This window comes from Macrobrachium nipponense, chromosome 36, assembly GCF_015104395.2.
Source record: "Macrobrachium nipponense isolate FS-2020 chromosome 36, ASM1510439v2, whole genome shotgun sequence".
Lineage (NCBI taxonomy): Eukaryota > Metazoa > Arthropoda > Malacostraca > Decapoda > Palaemonidae > Macrobrachium > Macrobrachium nipponense.
This window is the reverse complement of record NC_087220.1, coordinates 13,733,842-13,756,341: the sequence shown is the minus strand read 5'-3', so window position 1 is coordinate 13,756,341 and position 22,500 is coordinate 13,733,842.

The window sequence follows — 22,500 nt, the reverse complement described above, 5'->3', positions numbered from 1 at the left end:
TCCTGAAGAATTGGGTTTTTGTTTATGTGTGTGTGTATCTAAAGAGGTCATGAGGGTGCAATATAATGAGATACCAGCAAAAAGTAGAGTATTCTGGCAGTATTGAAGATTTTGTAAAACACTTGCCCATGGGAAGGCACATAAATTGCCAGTAAAAGTGAGAATTTTAGTGTTTGAGTGATGGTTCATTTTTATCATTTCCACTGAACATGTTTTGTTGAACATTTTCCATTGCACTGTCTGAAGCCAAAGATTTTTATGAAGTGACTCAGAGACAAGTTCTCCTTTTGATTTGTTGTTAGTTTTAACACTATACATACTCTTTTATTTTTTCACATGTATGCAGTTGTTTTTATGATTTTCTAAAATGTAGTGACCTTTGTCTTTTTCTCAGATGTTCTTATATGTGATCTAGTGGTTAGGGAATTTTTTGACAAAATATCTATGGCTTCGGTCAAGACAAACTGACATTTTATGGGATAAATTACGTATGAGAGAGACTCAATTTTTTATTTTCTTATTTGCTAGAAGTAAGGGTACTCATACCTTTAAATTCATTGATTTATTTCCTTTTCCTTATCATGTTTAGTTTGGGAGTGAAACTTGTATAATTTATAGGTAGTGAGTTTCGTTTAGTCTTAGTCATTGATACTGTACCTAGTAACAGAGAAAAAGACTGGCGTTTACGACGCTAAGTGGGGTGGGGGACTTTCAAAAAGTTAGGTGTTTTCTTCTTTTCTTTGATCTTTGAGGTTTGGTAATGGGAAGGAAAAATTGGGAAAGATATATATAATATATATATATATATAATATATATATATATATATATATATATATATATATATATATATATCACATACACAATTATTATTATGTGCAATAGTAGTATAATTACTAGAAGGACCTCATGTACCGGAAGAGAGCGGCGTAAGAGTCAAATCTTACAAAGAGCTAAGCAAACAATATATACAGAACGTAAGACGCTACAATCTGACGTCGGCAGTTGCCAAACACTGTTTGGAAAAAGGCCACAGATTAAATAGTGAGTACATGAATTTTATTTACACAGGAATACTAACAAATCGACAAGACTGATTGTAGAGAATGCTTTTATAACATGCACTAACAATGTAATGGAAGACAACACTGGGAATGGATTCGAGACAGCATATCAAGGAAATTATATAACTACAGAACAGAGAACAGACAAACATACACATAAAAAACAGATGATGCGGATTCACTGTCAATGACCTACTCGGTCAAAATGTTAATCAGCACATCATTATTTGAACTCAAGCGTTGACGTGGTAAGGGAGAGATAATCGTGAGTTTTAAACTAATGGAAACAAGCTATGCCGATAAACATTTTCAGAACATTGTATTTATTATATACTATTATAAATATAAAGTACTTTTTATCTAATATTTTGCTCCTAAATTAGTTCTAAAATCACAAAATCATGTTTGATATTTTCAAGCGTCATCTCACCTTTATTAACGAATGCGAAGATTCATCAGTGGGTCTCCTTTATAACTTTATATTCATTTATGGAATCAGTTTCCGATGAGCAATCTTGAGGCCGAAAGGAGAAATTGATAGTCAATGCATGGATATAGGTTCCTGATAATTGTCTCCATAATGCGATGATTAGTAATGAAACGGACATCGGTAACAACCCGTGTAAAGTGACATGTCTTCCCAGCATCATTTCAATGGAAATTCGCGAAGCTCCACCAACTGCAATTAGTGAAATCCTTAATATTCATGACGCAGTCTCGCGTCACCTTTAACGGTAATTTTGACAACCATTTACTGCCGGTGAGAGTTATTGGTTTGTTTGGTGTTGCCTTTGAGGCAGACAACGACATTTGTGACAGGATTATGACCCGAGGTCTGTCGTGACTTGAGAAGTTCAGTGTTTCTGATAGATAATGACAAGTAGGGGTATCACTGGACACTAGGTGGGGTCAATACTGTGGTGAAAAAAGTTATTTGCCCCTCTTTAAAGAAAATCCAATCGACTTTTCTGTCTTCTATAATATATATATATTATATATATATATATATGTATATATATCTATATATATAAGATATATAATATACATCACATATACTATATATATATATATAGATATAGTATATATATATATATATATATATATACATATATATATATATATATATATATAATATATATATATATATATATATATATATATATATATATATATATATATATATATATATATATCTATATATATATATATATATATATATATATATATATATATATATATATATCTAATATATATATATATATATATATATTATCATATATATATAGAATATATATATATATATAATTATATATCTCTATATATATATATATATATATATATATATAATATATCTATATTATATATATATATATATATCTATCATATATATATATATATATCATATATATATATATATATATATATCTCTCATATAGGCTATATATATAATAATATATCTCTATATCTATTTTACTATCATATATAATATAATATCTTATATATATCCTAATATATTATATATATATATATATCTCTATCTATATCTATATATATATACTATATATATCTATATCTAATTATTATAATTAATGTATCTATATATAATAAATATATATTATATTATAATTATATTATTAATTATTATAATTATCTATATATTACTATATATCTCTATCTCATTATACCTCTCATATATATATATCACTATATATCTAGCTATATCTATATATATATACTATCTATATATCTATATATCTCTCTCTCGATCTACTATTAAATCTATATATATCTCTACTATATATTAAATACGATATATTCTATCTTATATCTATATCTATTATATATCATATATATATATATTATATATCATCTATAGATATCTATATATATAATCTCTATATCTCTATCTATAGCTATATCTATAAGATATATTCTATAATATATATAGCTAATCTATCTCTATCTTCTCTATCTATAAATCTAACTCTATCTCGTCTTATCTTCTATATATATCTATTATATAATACCTATATATATAGCTATCTATATAATATGTATCTTAGATAATCTCTATTATCTATATATATATATCTATATATATATAATATATACTCTTATTTAATCTTCGATAAATATATCTATCTCAATTAATCAATATATATCTATCTATATATATCTAATATATATCTCTCCTATTCTTCTCTATTCTCTAATATCTATCTGTATATAATTATTCTTAGATATCTATATATACTATCATAATCTCTTATATATATTATATATATATATATCTATATATATACATCTATATATGATTATATCTATCCTCTAGATATATCTTATCTATACTAATATCTATATATTATACCTCTCTTTACTATAATATAATCTATATATATATATCTATAGTTATCTATATACATATATCTTATATATATATGTTCATATATCTACTATATATCTCTATAATCTATACTATTCTATCTATATATCTATATATATAAATATATATATATGTTGTGTGTGGTGTGTGTGTGTGGTGTGTGTGGTGTGTGTGTGTGTGCATTAAGCTACAAATGTCCTTTAAATATTCCAGTTCAACAGTGATTTTGTAAGGTCGGAATCGGTATCAACTCATACCTTACGTGTTGGCCGAGTCAGTAAAGACGTCACTGAAGTCCTGATTTCTCCTATGTCCGACGGCTCGAATCCACGAGAGAACGAAATCATTATCACCTAAAATATTTCCCTTCAGTTCACATATATGAAAATATATTAATTCCGAGGTAGAGCAAATTAGATGTTCAAGGACATTTGAAGCTTAATGCATGTATATAAATCGCATTGATATAAGAAAAATTTATATATGTATATATATATACGTATAATATAATATATATAGATTATATATATATATATATATATATATAGATATATATATATGTGTGTGTGTGTGTGGTGTGTGTTGCATGTGCATATCCAATGTAGCACGAAAGAACAAGTACTTGAGAACATCCTTAAATCCACAGTAGAAAGGTGAGTGGAACTCCAAGGGACTTGGAACAAGTATTTTCGTAGTTTATACTATATTTTCAAGTTCGCACTGAATATAATAGAGTTGACAGATCTCTATATAAAACAAAAAACAAAAACAGAAACTGGGGTGGGGTTACAGTTTGTTATTCTGGGCCGTGTATTGTTTAATTAAAAGAGATCAGAAAAGGGAATCAAGTTATAATCCAGGATGGAAATTTTAATTCCTTGTTGATGCAGCTTCAATAAAAATGGACTCCAACAGAATCATTTTGCAGTGATCTTTAGCCCTGCAGATTATCAAGGAATTATCCCAGTTAACAGCATGGCCTGTCTTAAGCCAATGATCAACAATGCCATTATTTGTTAATCTTCTTGATATGCGTATTTGTGCTGAAAGCATCTTACCTTTAGTTCTTTTGAAGTTTGCCTAATATCAATCTTATTACATTATTTACAAAGAATACTGGATACAATATTGTTTGACTTTGGCGGGCTATTCTTAATTAGTTTTATTCCTCTCAAAATAGTATATATTTAAATATTAAGTTAACATCAATACTTTTTAAAATGGGACAGTAGGAATGAAAATAAGATGAAATGGTGCACAGAGAATATTCTTAAATTCTTTGGTAATACTGGTTGGATTATAATACGTCTTTTTTTTTTTTACAAGTCTCAAAAAGTATGTAGGGTAACATAATGAATTCTCCTTATTTTATCAATAATTTTAAACTCTCCTAAAAAAATTTCCGGACTACAAATTCTATGAGGTATGAGATACATACTGGAAAATGTAATCTTAATTTGTTTAGCATGGTTATAATAAAATGAATATATGACAAGCCATTTTGTTGGTGTCCTATATGTTTAAAAAAAAATTGACATATTTCAATGATAATTTACATTTAACTTCTTGGGGATGGATAAGTTAGACTGGGAAATAAATATACCAGCATCAGAATTGTTTCTGGAATAGTCTGTTGGTGGAAGAATTATGAGCAAATGGTGACCAAGCTTAATATAGACCTCGGAAAACGAGGACCAGAAACTGTTTAGATATCTTATTTGTGATGTCCTTGAGTGAGCGCCCGTGACCTCCGGGAGCATATTGATTTTTTTTTTCTTGCGTAAGTATTACAGCGGCCGAAATAAGGATGTTTAAATGAATTTGTTTAGAATCATTTTATAAGATAGGGGTAGGGTCGGGAAACAAATTTACTTGGGGAACAGTTTAGTTAGGGAAGTTTCGAAGAAGACTACAGTGGTTTGCTCATGCCACGCAGAGAGAAAATCATGTATGTAAGAACATTTTTGCATGCGTTGTGTTTGAGACTTAACAATAAGCCAAGGTTTATAGGTGGTTTGCTCATGCCACGCAGAGAGAAAATCATGTATGTAAGAACATTTTTGCAAGCGTTGTGTTTGAGACTTAACATAAGAACCAAGGTTTATAGGTGGATATGTTTTTGTTTTTTTTTTTCGTTTACTTTTTCGTGTATATGATATTATGTGCTGATGTAATGTGTACTTGATGTTTGTATTTTTTTGTCCATTATGGGCCTTGTACTTACAGAAAAAAAAACAAAAAAAAAAAAAAGAAGAATAGCTATCTACTCTGTATTTTTTTGTATTGTATCTTTTTTGGGACAAGTTTGTACTTATATTTTGTATATCTTGTCAATAAAATAACTAACTAACTAGAAGAGGAAGGTGAAAGTTCATATGGAAGGTCAAATGGCAAAGGACATAAAGGAGAAAGGTTTAAGAATTCAGGATGCATTGCGGGCAGAGGAAGGTGGCGAAGGCTAATAAGAAATAGCCACCCGATATAGAAATAGGTCAAAAAACTAAAGACAAAGAAGAAAACCAAAATATCAAATCGTTCATGCGATGTTTTTTTTCCCATTTTATGTTTAAAATATGGTCTCTTGTCCGGAGCTACGGGTTAGACCCAAAGCTAACCATTTCTTAAGCACTAAGTTGCCAATAATACAATTCTCCAAACTTACGGAATTGACTTTAGATACCCTATTTTTAGCTTTTGTTTGTTTGTTCCTGGGACATGAAAATGAATATTTGTCAAGATTCCATGATAAGCCCCGGCAAAGACAGGATGCAATTTGTTATATAGCTTGTATTTCTTATTACATTAAACCTCATATCCTTTTTGGACTGTAGGATATTCGCTTCCGAACACGGGAAAATATTTTGTAAAATTATTCAAATGCACTTCAGTCAGTGCTTACTCACCCAAAATATGAATAGTTTCATGCTTTCATATTTACTTGAATGAATGCTGGAGTCGATCACGGATCTCTGCCTTTATGTTATATTGTTTTTTTTTTTCATCCCCTCCGCTTGTTATGAATAACCATAATGATTTGTCAGATACTTCGTTTGCTTTATGTCTTACACGTACGAATTACGGTTTAATTACCCATTAATCTCCTATTTTTTTTATCCAACCTCTCTAACTACTAATATTTATAGATCCACATGTCAAATGTTTGCCTCAATGGAAAATCATAAATATTGGAATAATCATATATTGTTTCCTTTTTCTAATTCCTCAATTTCGTTTCCATACTCTGTTCTGATCTTCCAACAAACTTATTAAGAAGTGTAGTGTACCTAAATTTTTTATACTGTTCTGTGTTTTATGCTGTGCGTACACACACACACACACACACACATATATATATATATATATATGATATATATATATATATATATATATATATATATATATATCTATATATATATATTATATCTAATATCTATATAACTATTATATATATATATATAGCTATATATATATATATCTATATATATATATATATATATATATATATATATATATGTGATATAGATATGATATATATATATATATATATATATATATATATCTATATATAATATTAACAGTGGATCATATATATATTATAGTACTATATATATATATATATATATATAATAAGATATATATGTATAGATATTGATATATATATATATAACATGTATATATATTATATATATATAAGATATATATATATATTATATATATATATATATAGATATATATATATCTATGTATATATCTATATATATATGTATATATACATATATAATATATATTATAATATATATATTATATCTATAATATATATATATATATATATATATATCTATATCTATATATATCTATCTATATATATATATATATATATATATATATATATATATATATATATATATATATATATATATACATATATATATATATAGATAGATATATATATATAGATATATATATATATATATATATATATATATATATATATATATCTATATATATATATATATATATATATATATATATATATGTATGTAGATATATATATATATATATATATATATATATATATAGATATATATATATATATAAATCATTCATTGAATAGAATGGCTTTTTCACTGTTTACCAGCATTTTTTGAAATTGATTCATATTTTCTAATTATTTTCTTCACTTCATTGTTCAGGTTACTAATGGACACATAATGGGGTTCTTCCATTTACTCCATATTTTCACAAAAACGCGACAGCTGTTTCGTCAACCTATACGTATTGACGTTATCAAGCGTACTGATACAAATATGTTGTTTTTATTTAGCTGACCTTGTGTCAGCACGGGCTCTTGCTCACAGAGCAGCCCGTAATATACAAATATGAGCCTACATGCGTTTTGTGACGTCATGAGGACGGAAAGGTAGTACAATTGCCAGATACCTAGTTTTTAAATATTTACAAAAGACTATAGTGAAACATAAAATAAGACAAATAAATAAATATGTTAACAGAAATTATATCAAAATTGAAAGTAAGTTATTATATACACATTTACATAAATATATATTAATTACATTTATGTTTAATTCAACAAAATGTAAGTGTGCGCTCCTTTCCGCGTGTGGTGGTGGTCTTGTTCCACGCGGTTGAAGGGCTGCCCTCCTACACGAGGGCAAAGATCGGTCTGCCTCGCGTTGGATGTTAAGGTTTGGGCGTTGCATGGCGATGCTGACGGCTTCTGATATCAATAAACGATTGTAGTTGCCTTCCTTGTGTATTATTTTGGTGTTTGTGAGAAGTTCTTGTAAGGATGGTTTTTTATTGTGGGTATCCACAAAGTGCTGGTGAATAGTACCTTGGTTCTGTGGGCCTGCATGCGACGTTAGAGTGTAGTGGTTGTGTGGGTCCGATATACCATTTTTGGGGGACTGACATTGCCTTCGTCAGCACAGACAAACTTGTATACTATATCAGATTCAACCTCTTTCTCCGTCGATGGAGCCGTACTATTTTTCATTACCTCTTTTTAAGAGGTCACTTTTTGGAAGAACACCCACACCCAGAATCTATGGGAGATATTGATGATACCTTTATCACAACAAAGGGCGAAAATGACAGATGATTAGTGAATAAACTCCGAGCAAATTCTACGTTAAATTTTACGGTAGAAAAAAAGTGATGAGAAAATGCTCCCCTTCTTGGACGTACTTGTGACCCAGAAAAACAACAAATACAATACCACCATATACACTAAAAAGACAGATGCTGGGAGATGCTTAAATGCTAGAGGAGAATGCCCTGATGCATATAAACGGTCCGTGGTAAATGCATACATAAAATGTGCCATAACACACTGTTCGACGTGGAAAGCGACGAACGAAGAAATTAACAGAGTTCAACAGGTGCTCACAAATAACGGCTACCCAGATGACATGTTCCAGCAAGTTGGTTCCCCCAAAAAGAGATTAGAGGCTTTCCATAACCCGACCCCGAGGGACAACACACGACAAAGACAAAGAAATAGTGATATACCATCAGATATCATACAACAAACACCACGAAGACGAAAGGAAAGCCCTGCTTGGATATTCTGCGAAGAGGAACCACCCCCCTAGCACCATATAACAAAAATAACAGCAAGAATTTTACTGCAAGCCAAACCTTACGGCCTCACTGGTAATGAAAAATAGTCCGGCTCCATCGACGGAGAAAGAGTTTTGAATCTGATATAGTATACAAGTTTGTATGTGCTGACGAGCAATGTCAGTCCCCCACCCCCAAAAATGCTATATCGGACACATAATCACTACACTCAAACGTCGCATGCAGGCCCACAGAAACCAAGGTGCTATTCACCAGCACTTTGGTGGATACCCACAATAAAAAAACCATCCTTACAAGAACTTCTCACAAACACCAAAATAATACACAAGGAAGGTAACCTACAACTCGTTTATTGTTGATACAGAAGCCGTCAGCATCACCATGCAACGCCCTAACCTTAACATCCAACGCGAGGCAGACCGATCTTTTTTGCCCTCGTGTAGGAGGGCAGCCCTTCAACTGCGTGGAACAAGACCACCACCACACGCGGACAGGAGCGCACACTGACATTTTGTTAATTAAACATATATGTAATTAATACATATTATGTAAAATGTGTATATAATAGCTTACTTTCAACTTTGATATAATTTCTGGTCAACATATTTATTTATTTGTCTTATTTTATGTTTCACTATAGTCTTTGTAAATATTTGTAAAATAGGTATCTGGCAATTGTACTACCTTTCCGTCCTCATGACGTCACAAAACGCATGTAGGCTCATATTTGTATTAGTTCGCTTGATAACGTCAATACGTATAGGTTGACGAAACAGCTGTCGCGTTTTTGTAAAAATACTGGAGTAAATGGAAGAACCCCATTATGTGTCCATTAGTAACCTGAACAATGAAGTGAAGAAAATAAATTAGAAAATATGAATCAATTTCAAAAAGCTGGTAAACAGTGAAAAAGCCATTCTATTCAATGAATGTTGTATCCGTGAAAAATTGTGCCATAGAAGTATTATATATATATATATATATATATATATATATATATATATATATATATATATATATATATATATATATATATATATATATATATATATAATATATATTATATATATATGATATATATATATATAGTATATATGTATATATGTAGTATATATATTTAATAGATATATATATATATATAATATATATATATATATATATATATATATATCATATATATATATATAGATATATATATATATATATATATATATATATATATAATATATATATATATATATATATATATATATATATATATAGATATATATATATATATATATATATATATATATACATAATCATCAATAAAGGGAAGAGGTCACACAGATGTGCAGGCTGTCTTTATTCTGGCGTTTCGTAATTGTTAAATTAATTACATCATGCGGGCTGTTAAAATGAAAAATAAACTTCCTAGTAAAATTTTAAAAACAAAACTTTTTATGGAAAATTCAGAATGTAAAAGCTAGAAATTATTCTTGCAAAGTGTACGAACTATACACATTAAAATTAAAGGTATTAAATTTTTTTGGACTGAGGCAGAGGAGTGACGGCGTTTAACTATACAAAAACAAAAAAATAAATAAACAAAATAAGACAAGACAAATACAAAGGGGAGGATGACGTACAAATGCTTAACGATGGAACAAGTTCTTTCTTTAATAAAAAGTGATTCCTTAATAACAGGTCTTGACTGTTGGTGGTGTGGACTAAAATGCAAAGTCTTTATTATCAATATGTATTTTACATAAGTTTTGATGGGGAGGGGTTTTCTAATATTGGAGTGTTCTGGGTTTTTTTTGCAATTCTGCTGCCAGTACGGAAGCTTACGCCACGATGAGAAACGATACTTAACTTAAGGAGTCTGCTGGTGGATCTCAAATAGTTCCCTGTTTGACATTCAGGGGAAGAACATTTATGAATAACATCACAAGACACATAAGGCGATAATCGCTCCCTCGAGGTAAAGAGTGAACCGATGGTGAAAGGGTTCTTAGGAGTTAATTTGCGTCTATGACATGAAAATGTTCCTGAATTATTTCAGTGAACTTTTGTGAAATTTAAGGTCATGGGTAAATGAAAAGCATGCATAAAACTTCATTTTGGGACAATTAAAACATTCGGTTTAGTAATGAAATGGCACAGGGTATTACTAATAGATTGCCTTTAGTTGTAATTAGTTGTAATTAGAAGCATACTTACCTGGCACAGGGTACGCCAAATAGATTTATTTTAGTTGTAATTAGAAGCATACTTACCTAGCACATGGTATGTCAAATAGATTGATTTTAGTTGTAATTTGAAGCATACTTACCTGGCAAACGGTATTCTAAATATATTGTCTCTAGTTCTAATCAAAAGCATACTTACCTGGCACAGGGTACACCAAACAGATTGCTTCTAGTCATTATTTGAATAATTCTTGCCTGGCATAGGGTACACCAAGTAGATTACCTTCTAATTGTTAATTAGAAGCATACTTACTTGGGGCACAAGGTACACCCAAACAGATTGACTTCTAGTTGTAATTAAAAGCATACATTCTGGCATATGTAAACAACAAACAGATTGCTACTAGTTGTAATTAGAAGCATACTTACCTAGCACAGGGTACACCAAACAGATTGTTTTTTCTAGTTGTGATTAGAAAGCATGATTAACCAAATGCCCACAAGGGTACACTCATAGATTGCTTCTAAATGCAATTAGAAGCTTACATACTGGTCATAGGAATGTCCCCAAATAAAATTGTACATCTAGTTTTTTAATTAGAAGCTTACTTACCCAGGCCACAGGATACACCAAATTAATTGCATTTAGTTGTAATTAGAAGCATACTTACCTGGTACAGGGTATTCAAAATAGATTGCCTCTAGATGTAATTAAAAGCATACTTACCTGGCACAGGGTATTCAAAATAGATTGCTTCTAGTTGTAATTAGAAGCATAGTTACCTGGCACGGCATATTCTAGATTCCTTTTAGTTGAAAATTAGAATCCTAATTATCTGGCACAGGGTACGTCAAATATATTCCTTGTAGTTAAAATTAGAAGCATACTTACCCGGCACAGGGTAGACTATTTAGATTGCTTCCAGTTGTAATTAGAAGATACATACTTGGAAAAGGGTATGCTCTAGTTTTAATTAGAAGCATACTTCCCTGGAACAAGGTACACCAAATAGATTGCTTCCAGAGTTAATTAAAAGCTTAATTGCCTGGCACACGGGTAGCCAAATAGATTGCTTCTAATTGTAATTAGAAGCATACTTACCTGGCACAGGGTACACCAAATAACTTGCTGCTAATTGTAATTAAAAGTTTACTCAACTGGCACTTGGTACGCCAAATAGATTGCTTCTAATTGTAATTAGAAACATACTTACCTGGCACAGGGTACTCCAAATATTTTCCTTCTAATTGTAATTAGAAGCATATTTACTTGGTAAAGGGTATGCCAAATATATGGTCTCTAGTTGCAATTAGAAACATACTTACCTGGCAAAGGGTACTCCAAATAGGTTGCTTCTAGTTGTAATTAGAAGCTTACTTACCTGGCACAGGGTATTCGAAATAGATTGCATCAAGTTGTAATAAGAAGCATACTTAGCTGGCACGAGGTATTCCAAATAGGTTACTTCTAGTTATAATTAGAATCATACTTACCTGGCACAGGGTATTCCAAATAGATTTCCTCTAGTTGAAATCAGAAGCATACTTACCTGGCACAGGGCACGCCAAATAGAGTGCTTCTAGATTTAATTAGAAGCATACTTACCTGGCACGGGGTATTCCTAATAGGTTACTTCTAGTTATAATTAGAATCATACTTACCTGGCACAGGGTATTCCAAATAGATTTCCTCTGGTTGAAATTAGAAGCATACTTACCTGGCACAGGGTACGCCAAATAGAGTGTTTCTAGTTGTTAATAGAAGCATACTTACCGGCACAGAGTACAAACAAATAGATTGCTTCTAGTTGTAATTGGAATGATACTTACCTGGCACAGGGTACACCAAAAGGTGTTCTGTCATTTCCTTTGCTTCTCACAAAATGACCATATTTGGTTCCTAGTTCATCAACATTTTCGCTATAGCTTTTATTTTCCTTTGTTCCTTTTCATATTCATCTGATATACTAAGTCACTGAAGATTCCTTCCACAATCCAGGATTCCATCTGCTCACATCTGGTCCTCAGGTCTCCTGCTTCTGTTTGGAAATCTTTTAGTGTTTCTGAATCTTCATCCTCCCCTGTTATTGCCTAATGACTGGTTTGAGTTTCGGTCTGCTGGTGATTGTTAGGCCAATGTTTACGTTCCTCATGCTGTCTTGTTGATGAGATTATCTTCGGGGGCCTCAATTTTTCAGTGCATTTCCCTCCAAATATGTCTAGATCTTCCATACTTCTGTGGCTTTCCTTTAACTATTAACTTTGTATCTACTAGCTCTTCCTCTCTTTTTTTCTTGTTGTCAACTATTCCTCCTTCGTTGAAGCTGTCTGCTTTTTCCTAAGTCTCACCTTGAGATCCTCCCTTGTCTTCTGCAATCCAGTATTCCATCCATTCACATCTAGTACCAGGACTCCTGCTTGCTTCTTCCTGGAAAGCTCTTAGGGCTGTCGCATCGTTGTGCTAAGTTGTATTCTTTTCTCTGAGCTTCTGTTTACCTTGGATTTCAAATCAGACGCATGAGAGCTTTGAAGTCTTCAAAGATGGCTTCTAAGGATTTCGGAGCTTGCATCTTTGTATCCTGAGTCTTTGTGTCAGTATGTGACTCTCATTTATTATTCCTTCTTAGGTCGAACTTCACTGGGTGGCAGGCAGGACTCGGAGCCTCAAGGATTCTAAAACAACTCCAAGGAAACCTGTCCTTAGACTTGAGGTGAATTCTATTATATTTCTCCTAGTCATTTCTGCTGCATTCTTCCCACCCTTCAAGGAAGAGATTCCAGTAGATCTGAAGCAGCACGTTAGTGGGGATGACCAATGCTATGTTAGAGAGTGAAGTCTGGGACTCCAGACTTTGGAGAAAGAATTGGGCTTGAGGAAATGGGCAGGAGCGTTCAGCCACATTAGATTTAGCATCTTTTTTAAGTCTGGATAGTAGCCATTTCTTGAGAAGCCTTAAACGTATGCTGTTTGTCAGTTTGCCTATGATTGGTTTGTTTTTTGGCCTGCAGGTGATGGTTAGGCCGATGTTCGCGTTTGGAGCTTCTGTACTTGTATGGCTCCCCTCAGCTATTCTTTATATTAATTACGTATTCCTGTCCTTGTCAGCTTCTCCAACTATTCCTCCTTCGTTGCAGCTTCAGATCCTCCTTGTCGTTCGTCTCTTTGCTTTCTGGATCTCTTTGTCTTGATGTCCAGCCATGCAAGCTCCCTCCTTCCGTGGTTTTCAGCGACCAAATGGGCGGAAGTGGACCCCTAGTGCCTGCCTGTATATCTTAAATGTCATAATTCATTGAATCCCTCGAGGTCTCCTTCACCACTCTGCAGGAAGTCGTAGTAAAATAGGCGTGATCCGTGAGGATAATGCAAGTACATGTGTTTTTATGCCTTCGAAGTTTTGGATTTTCTACATACCGTGGAAAGTTCCGTTTGTTTCTTATATCTTCGAGAAAAAAACGGAAATTTATCATATGTCTCCAGTATATTAGCTTTCTTGAAATAACTTCAAGTCAAGCGTTCTCTTTGTAATGTTTTGATGCGTGCAACAATAGAATATTGTCTTCTGGGGATTTACCTTGTGTTTATTTTATTTCTTATTTCTTTTTATTTAGTTATATCTCATTAGATATATACTGACTGTACGAGTGTGGTATAATAGGTCTGTCATTGAGCGATTTCGTACGCTTGATCTAACTTCAAATGCTGTTACGCCTCTCTCTCTCTCTCCTCTCTCTCTCTCTCCTCTTTCTCTCTCTCTCGTTCTCCAAACCTCTCTCCTCTCTCTCTCTCCTCTCTCTCTCTCTCTCTCTATCTCTCTCCTCGGAAAATACAGCTAAGTTGAACTGAGAGTGACTATTCGTTTTGCCAACTGGCGGCTGTACCGTTACGAAGGAACAATTTAGACAAAACAGTTGTTGTCGGTGCTGTGGTTTGTAGATGTTCTTGCTCAAGATGAAATGCAGATTGTGTACTGAGATTTATAAAAAAAATTTTCTTGAAATAAAATCAGGTGACCGAATTTAACATCTGTACAGTAAACGATGTTTCCTTTGATTTAAGAGAAGAGAGAGACGAGAGAGAGAGAGAGAGAGGAGAGAGAGAGAGAGAGAGATATGCTAGTAAGTTTGATATCTGTTCAGGAAACGATGCTTGTTTGTCAGCGTTACTAATACCAGACACTTGTAGATTATATTTTTCTGTGTAAATGAGATATATATATATATATATATATATATATATATATATATATATATATATATATATATATATATATATATATATATATATATATATATATATAAAGAGAGAGGGATAGTCACTCAATTCGCAACCAGTTGTATTTTGCGAGAGAGAGAGAGAGAGAGAGAGAGAGAGAGAGAGAGAGAGAGAGAGAGATTTCCATCCTTACCTATGGCATTATAATTGATCATCATCGTCAATATTTACCAAAGGAGTCGCCAGAAACCTCTTTTCCTCTATTGACCGCTTTCCTTCTAAAATTTTTTATCATGAAATTTACTGTGCATTGCATTATTTCTACGTCTGTTTAAGTTGTCTGTCATATTATTTCATTATAGTCTGTTAAGTTGTTTTACATTTTATATCATTATTTCTGCGTCGTTTAAGTTGTCTCACATTTTATTTCATTATTTCTACGTCAATTTAATTTGTCTCATTTTTAATTTCTTTATATTTACGCATATTTAAGTTGTATCACATGTTATTTCATTATTTCTACGTCTGTTTAAGTTTTCTCACTTTCTATTTCATTATTTCTACGTCAATGTAAGTTGCCTTACTTTTTATTTCATTATTTCTACATCTATTTAAGTTGTGTCACTTTTTATTTCATTATTTCTATGCATATTTAAGTTGTATCACGTTTTCTTTGTTTCATTACTACTACGTCTGTTTAAGTTTTGTCATTTTTATTCCATTGTTTCTACATCTGTTTAAGTTGTCTCACGTTTTATTTCATTATTTCTACGTCCGTTTAAGTTGTGTCGCTTTTTATTTCATTATTTCTACGTCTATTTAAGATGTCCCACATTTTATTTCATTAATTCTTCGTGTGTTTATGTTGTCTCACATTTATTTCATTATATCTACTTCGATTTAAGTTGTCTGACATTTCAGTTCACGGAGAATATAAAAAGGAAAATTGTGGTCTCATATTCACTAGACACAGATTCTGTTTGAATAAAGCTATGAAACCGACTGATCTGCAAAATCTTATCAAGAAGAAGAAAAAGAACCTAACAAACCTTTATCTAAAGAGGAAAACGACAAACAGCAATCGTTTCCTCAGCCGCGGGATATGACAATCCCGTTGCAGGTTTCGTAAAAAACACACCCACCCCCCCCCCCCCAAAAAAAAAAAAAAAAAAAAAAAAAAGTTGCGGTGGCGAAGAGAAAAGCGTTGATATCATTCAGTAGTAAATAATGACTTTTATTTCCAAAATCATTTTCAAAAGCCTAAACATATCGCACGAAATATGAAATCAAAAGCTTCAACAAATATTTCCATTTTTGTGCAATTATTTTGAGAGATTTGTCCTCATTTTGATGGCCGTTTTTTAATTTAAAAAATCACTATAAAAATCGATGAAAAGATATATAAACAGAAAAAAAAAGATTAAAATATAATATCAATATAAATACAAATTTACAATAGTTTTGCCTTATTTTGATACCTGATTCTGATCCAAAAGTCACTTAAAGTTGGCTAAATATTGAACAATGAACATAACATAAAAAAAACTGTAAAAAACAAAATAAATTTACATGTAATATAATATTTTTGCCACTTTTCCCTTTTTTCTTCTGACTGATTTTTATTTCAAAAATCATTTGAGAAATAGCCTAAAAATAACAATGAATGTAACATAACGTTTTTAAAAAAAATCAATTTTATCAAAATACTTTTGATTAGTTTTCCTTCCTTTCATAACTGATTTTGTTTCAAAATCCTTTTAATAATCGGCTAAAAATAGGAAAAAAAATAAATGTGAATTTTACGGCGCAATTTCTGAGGTTTTTGAATGGCTTGGTGACATATTTTTTATTCAAAAATCATTTTAAAATTTTTTTAAAAATAGGACAATAAATGTAACATAAAAAAAGTTTTAAAAAATATTTAAATTTTTGCACAATATTCGGAAGAGTTTTTTCCCCATTTTTATTAGTAGTTCTATTTCTAAAATTGCGTTAAAACTGGAATATAAATATAGTATAAAAAAGATTTTTAATAATTAATTTATATATAATACTTTTGAGAGTTTTCTCCTTTTATGACTGATTTCTTTTTTCAAAAATCATCTAATAATCGCCTGAAAATATGACAATGAATGGTAGCATAAATTTTTTCCAAAAAAATATATCAATTTTTGTACAATATTTTTAGTTTTTTTCATCTTTTTGATGACTCATTTTTGTTTAAAATATTATTTAGAAATAATGCTAAAATAGGATAAAAATTTGAAACTAAAAGCAGTTTAAAAAAGAATTTAATTTGAATACAATATTTTAGATAGTTTTGACCTTTTGTTGATGACTGATTATTATTTCAAAAATTATTGCAAAAATAATACAAAGAATGTAATATGAAATATATATATATATATATATATATATATATATATATATATATATATATATATATATATATATATATATATATATATATATATATACGTATATATATATATATATATATATATATATATATATATATATATATATATACATATACGTATATATATATATATCCACACAGAGGTGGCCACAACCGGATATACATCAATGAGGAGAAGGACATAAAGACTTGCTAGAAGGATCAATTTATACCCGACGTTTCGTAATGTCTTCATTACATTTTCGAGGGCTGTACAAAATAGATAGCATAAAAAATAAATTACAATAAAGCTAAGAATTTGAAATTTGAAAACAAAAGTTGCACAATGATTACAACTTAAAATATTAAAAAGACTAAAAATTATTGCAAAAATAATACAAAGAATGTAATATATATATATATATATATATATATATATATATATATATATATATATATATATATATATATATGTATATATATATTTGTGTGTGTGTGTGTGTATGTGTGAATTCAATGGTTCTCATTTGGATGTAAGTGCAGAGCGCAATATCACTATGTTTGCCACCTACCATTGAACAGAAAAGTGAGATCCTTAGCGAAATTAAATTACCAACAACTACTAGGGGTATGAGGTAAACTCAGGATGTCCAGTAAATATAAATATTCCAGTAAATGGAATCAAAAGATATATACAGTAGCTACAATAGAGTTCCGTGGCAGTCTCAGTTACAATAACAGGTAACAAACACAATGTAATGTTCTACACTACTGCAGTTATATACACTTAACCAAATTGGTTAAATTCATAAATTTAAAATTGTGAAGAGATCAGGATGCTTTCAAAGGAATGGTACAAGAAGTAAACTGTAGCCCACTCTTCACACTGAGTTCCGGGAATGCTTGACTGCATACGGCACTGGTAATATTAATTAGGTGTCACTGTTGATCTACCTGAGACACACACCTGGGCCACTCATGGACGGTTCTATAATGCAGGAATCGTTGTAACACAATAGGGAAGGGTGAGTGAAATTACTAACACTTCCTTACAAAAAACTACTAGTAGCACATCACATAACCTATGACTGTAATATATAGTAACGTTACTTTAATTGGTGTTTCCACTAATTTTCATTTACAAATTTACCGTTCACACAGCAATATATCCAATCATCGCAAAATTTAGGGGCTTGGGGAACAGCAAAGGCAAGAAAGAGTGTGGAGTAACAGAGTCAGTCTGCGGTATGCAGAAACTTTAATGGAAGTTAGCGTTGCAATTGATCCAGATCCAGGGAGAATGTGGTGAGAGAAGATGTGCTTCTGTACTGAGGCAGGACCAGACACATAGGTTATCTTATTGAGTTGCTCAATGCTTCCTCTCTCGTTTCCTCCACACAGGTCATTTCTCCAACAAACCACCCAACCAGCATAGTACAAGCCGTTGACAACAAAAACACTCCACCACGAAACTCAAGAAGAATTCTGGGAAGTACAAAGGCTGGTCAACCACCTGCTCATACATAATAATAGTTAATTAGCTTGATTGTTACCTAATCTATATATTTTTAAATGCTATCATGAGAAAAGTTTATCTGTGTTCCTACATGTCAGTTCTTTAAACGATATACCACATTTTAGTGGACAAGACCACAGCTGATGGTCGAAAGCTATAATTAATTGAATATAACGGCATAAGGATTATATACCATTGTGGACAACCCCCCCCCCCACCACACACACACGCACACACACACACACACACACACACACACACATATATATATATATATATATATATATATATATATATATATATATATATATATATATATATATATATATATATAGAATCTGCTGATCACTTCATTACCAGATACATATGCACTGTAATAGCCACAATGCCCTTTTAACTTCTTGAATTCTTTGCTCTTTTTTGGATACGCTTGCCACTATAAAACCTGAAGATCCAACTTCAAAATAACTTTTTTGAAGAAATTGTGTTGTCCTGTACTGGGAAACAAACCTAGCGTCCCATAATCACAAAGAGGTCACGTTACCGAGTCGATGATGGCATTGGAGTCCGAGGTAGAGCGAATTGGATATTAAAGGATAACCATAGAAACAATGATATGATTTAAGCTAACCAAAATACTCTTAAGTGAAATAGACACCAGTTTGCCTGATGTATCCTTTACTGTAGAAAACCTCACACGACATTCTAACTAGATTAACCAAAAACACAATAACACCCCACATACGAAACCTCATATGGCAATAGTTTTGCAAAGCTTCGGTATAAATTCTGATACTTTGAGAAGAGTGCCAATGGACATAGTACATAGTACAATTCCGGATGCAAATGATTCACACACAATTTCCCAAAGAATACGTTCACTAGTTAGAAAATGCAGGAACCAGAGTGCGGTTTTGGGTGACAAACTAGCACATGGGCTGCAGCATGAGTGAATCCCTTTTATCAGAGTACAATTTGAGGTACGTTCCTATAACTGTCGATTTGTAACTGATATGTAATTTTGTTTTTAATGAGAATTCATATACTGTATTAATAATGTATGAAGTATTTTATTATTATTCACCATCTAAGACTTTATAAAATAATGCAGAATTTTAATTGATTTTGGAGATGTATACTTTTAATCATTAATTTATATAAATTAATAGCCCTACTCGATTTTATAATGACAATATGTAATTTTAGGTACTGAAAATGAAATCGGAAGATTTTGAAACATGTTTACGGAAATAAAAAGAACACTTGAGGAGGAAATATGGCGACCTACTGTACTCTGTCCTTGAGGAATTACGGAAACTATGGATGCCATGAAAGAATTTACAAGAAAGCTGTGCGTAGCAAGTGGTCGAGGGAATTTAAACACCATATTTTTTTATTGGAAATATTTTACCTAACTACTCCAGAATATATATATATATATATATATATATATATATATATATATATATATATATATATATATATATATATATATATATATATATATATATATATATATATATATATATATATATATATATATATATATATATATATATATTATATATCATATATATATATATATATATCTATATATATATATATATATATATATATATATATATATATATATATATATATACATATATATATATATATATCTATATATATATATATATATATATATCATATATTATATATATATATATATATATATCTATATATATATATATATATATATATATATATATATATATATATATATATATATATATATATATATATATATATATATATATATATATATATATATATATTACTCACACACACACACACACACACACACATATATATAAATATATATATATATATATATATATATATATATATAGATATATATATATATATATATATATATATATATATATATATATATATTACTCACACACACACACACACACACACATATATATATATATATATATATATATATATATATATATATATATATATATATATATGTGTGTGTGTGTGTGTGTGTGTGTGTGTGTGTGTGTGTGTGTGTGTGTGTGTGTGTGTGTGTGTATGATCAGCAGCACCAGACACCCGCAAGATTCTGTTTTTCATTAGAGACCCCAGTAAAAAAAATAGACAATCGACGCAGAAACGTTTGAATTTAATTCCATTTAATTAGGTATCAAACTAAGCAATTTGAGAATTAATTAATTCAATACCTTAGTAATTTTATTTAACTAGTATAGTTTCAATAATTATCTGAAATTAATACTTTAATTTACTGGTCCTCACAGGAACTCGCTCCACAGAGATCACAGATGCCCTTCATGCTTATTGTTAGTATTTTGCAAGAAACTTGATTGCTTTCTAATGTAGTTTTTAGAGGTAGGATTAGGGACAAGGGAGCGCATAGTAAGTAACAAGATGCGTTTCGCTTTGTGATACAGGTTTTGTGCCTGGGGCATCATGTCTTGTACAGTTTAACGTAACTGATACATCCTCTCTTGCATGAGAAGCTATCTTCATTTCATTTAAACTTTCTCTCTGTAATTCTCGTTTCCTGCTCAGAGTAAACTGCAACAGCAGCGACAGACCTAATCTAAATAGCTCTTGATAGTCGATGCCGTGTCTGCTCCCAGTGAAGTCTTTGCAAGCGATAGTGAGTGTGCGGATGACTTTAGTTTAAACAGATATTCAGATCGAAATCGAAATCAATAAGCCAAATGTGTGTAAACCCATTAACCTTACTGAAAACTTATTATCCGCATAGTTTTCACACTAGTAGAAACATCAAGAAATTTTGAAAAATTGTACACACACACAAACAACACAGCACACCCACAAACACACACACACACCACACCACAGAACACCACAGTTCTTATTATAATATCTAATATATAGATATCTTAGTATATATATATATATTTATATAGATATATTATAGATTTCCATTCTGAGCTTTCATTACAAAGTCCAATTTTTGTGTGTATAAACCTACCCTTTACTAGGGGGGGGGGGAAAAACTTATTTTCCTGCTAGTTTTCACACTATTAGAAACAGCAGAAATTTTAAAATGTACACACACACACACACACACACACACACACACACACACACACACACACACACACATAT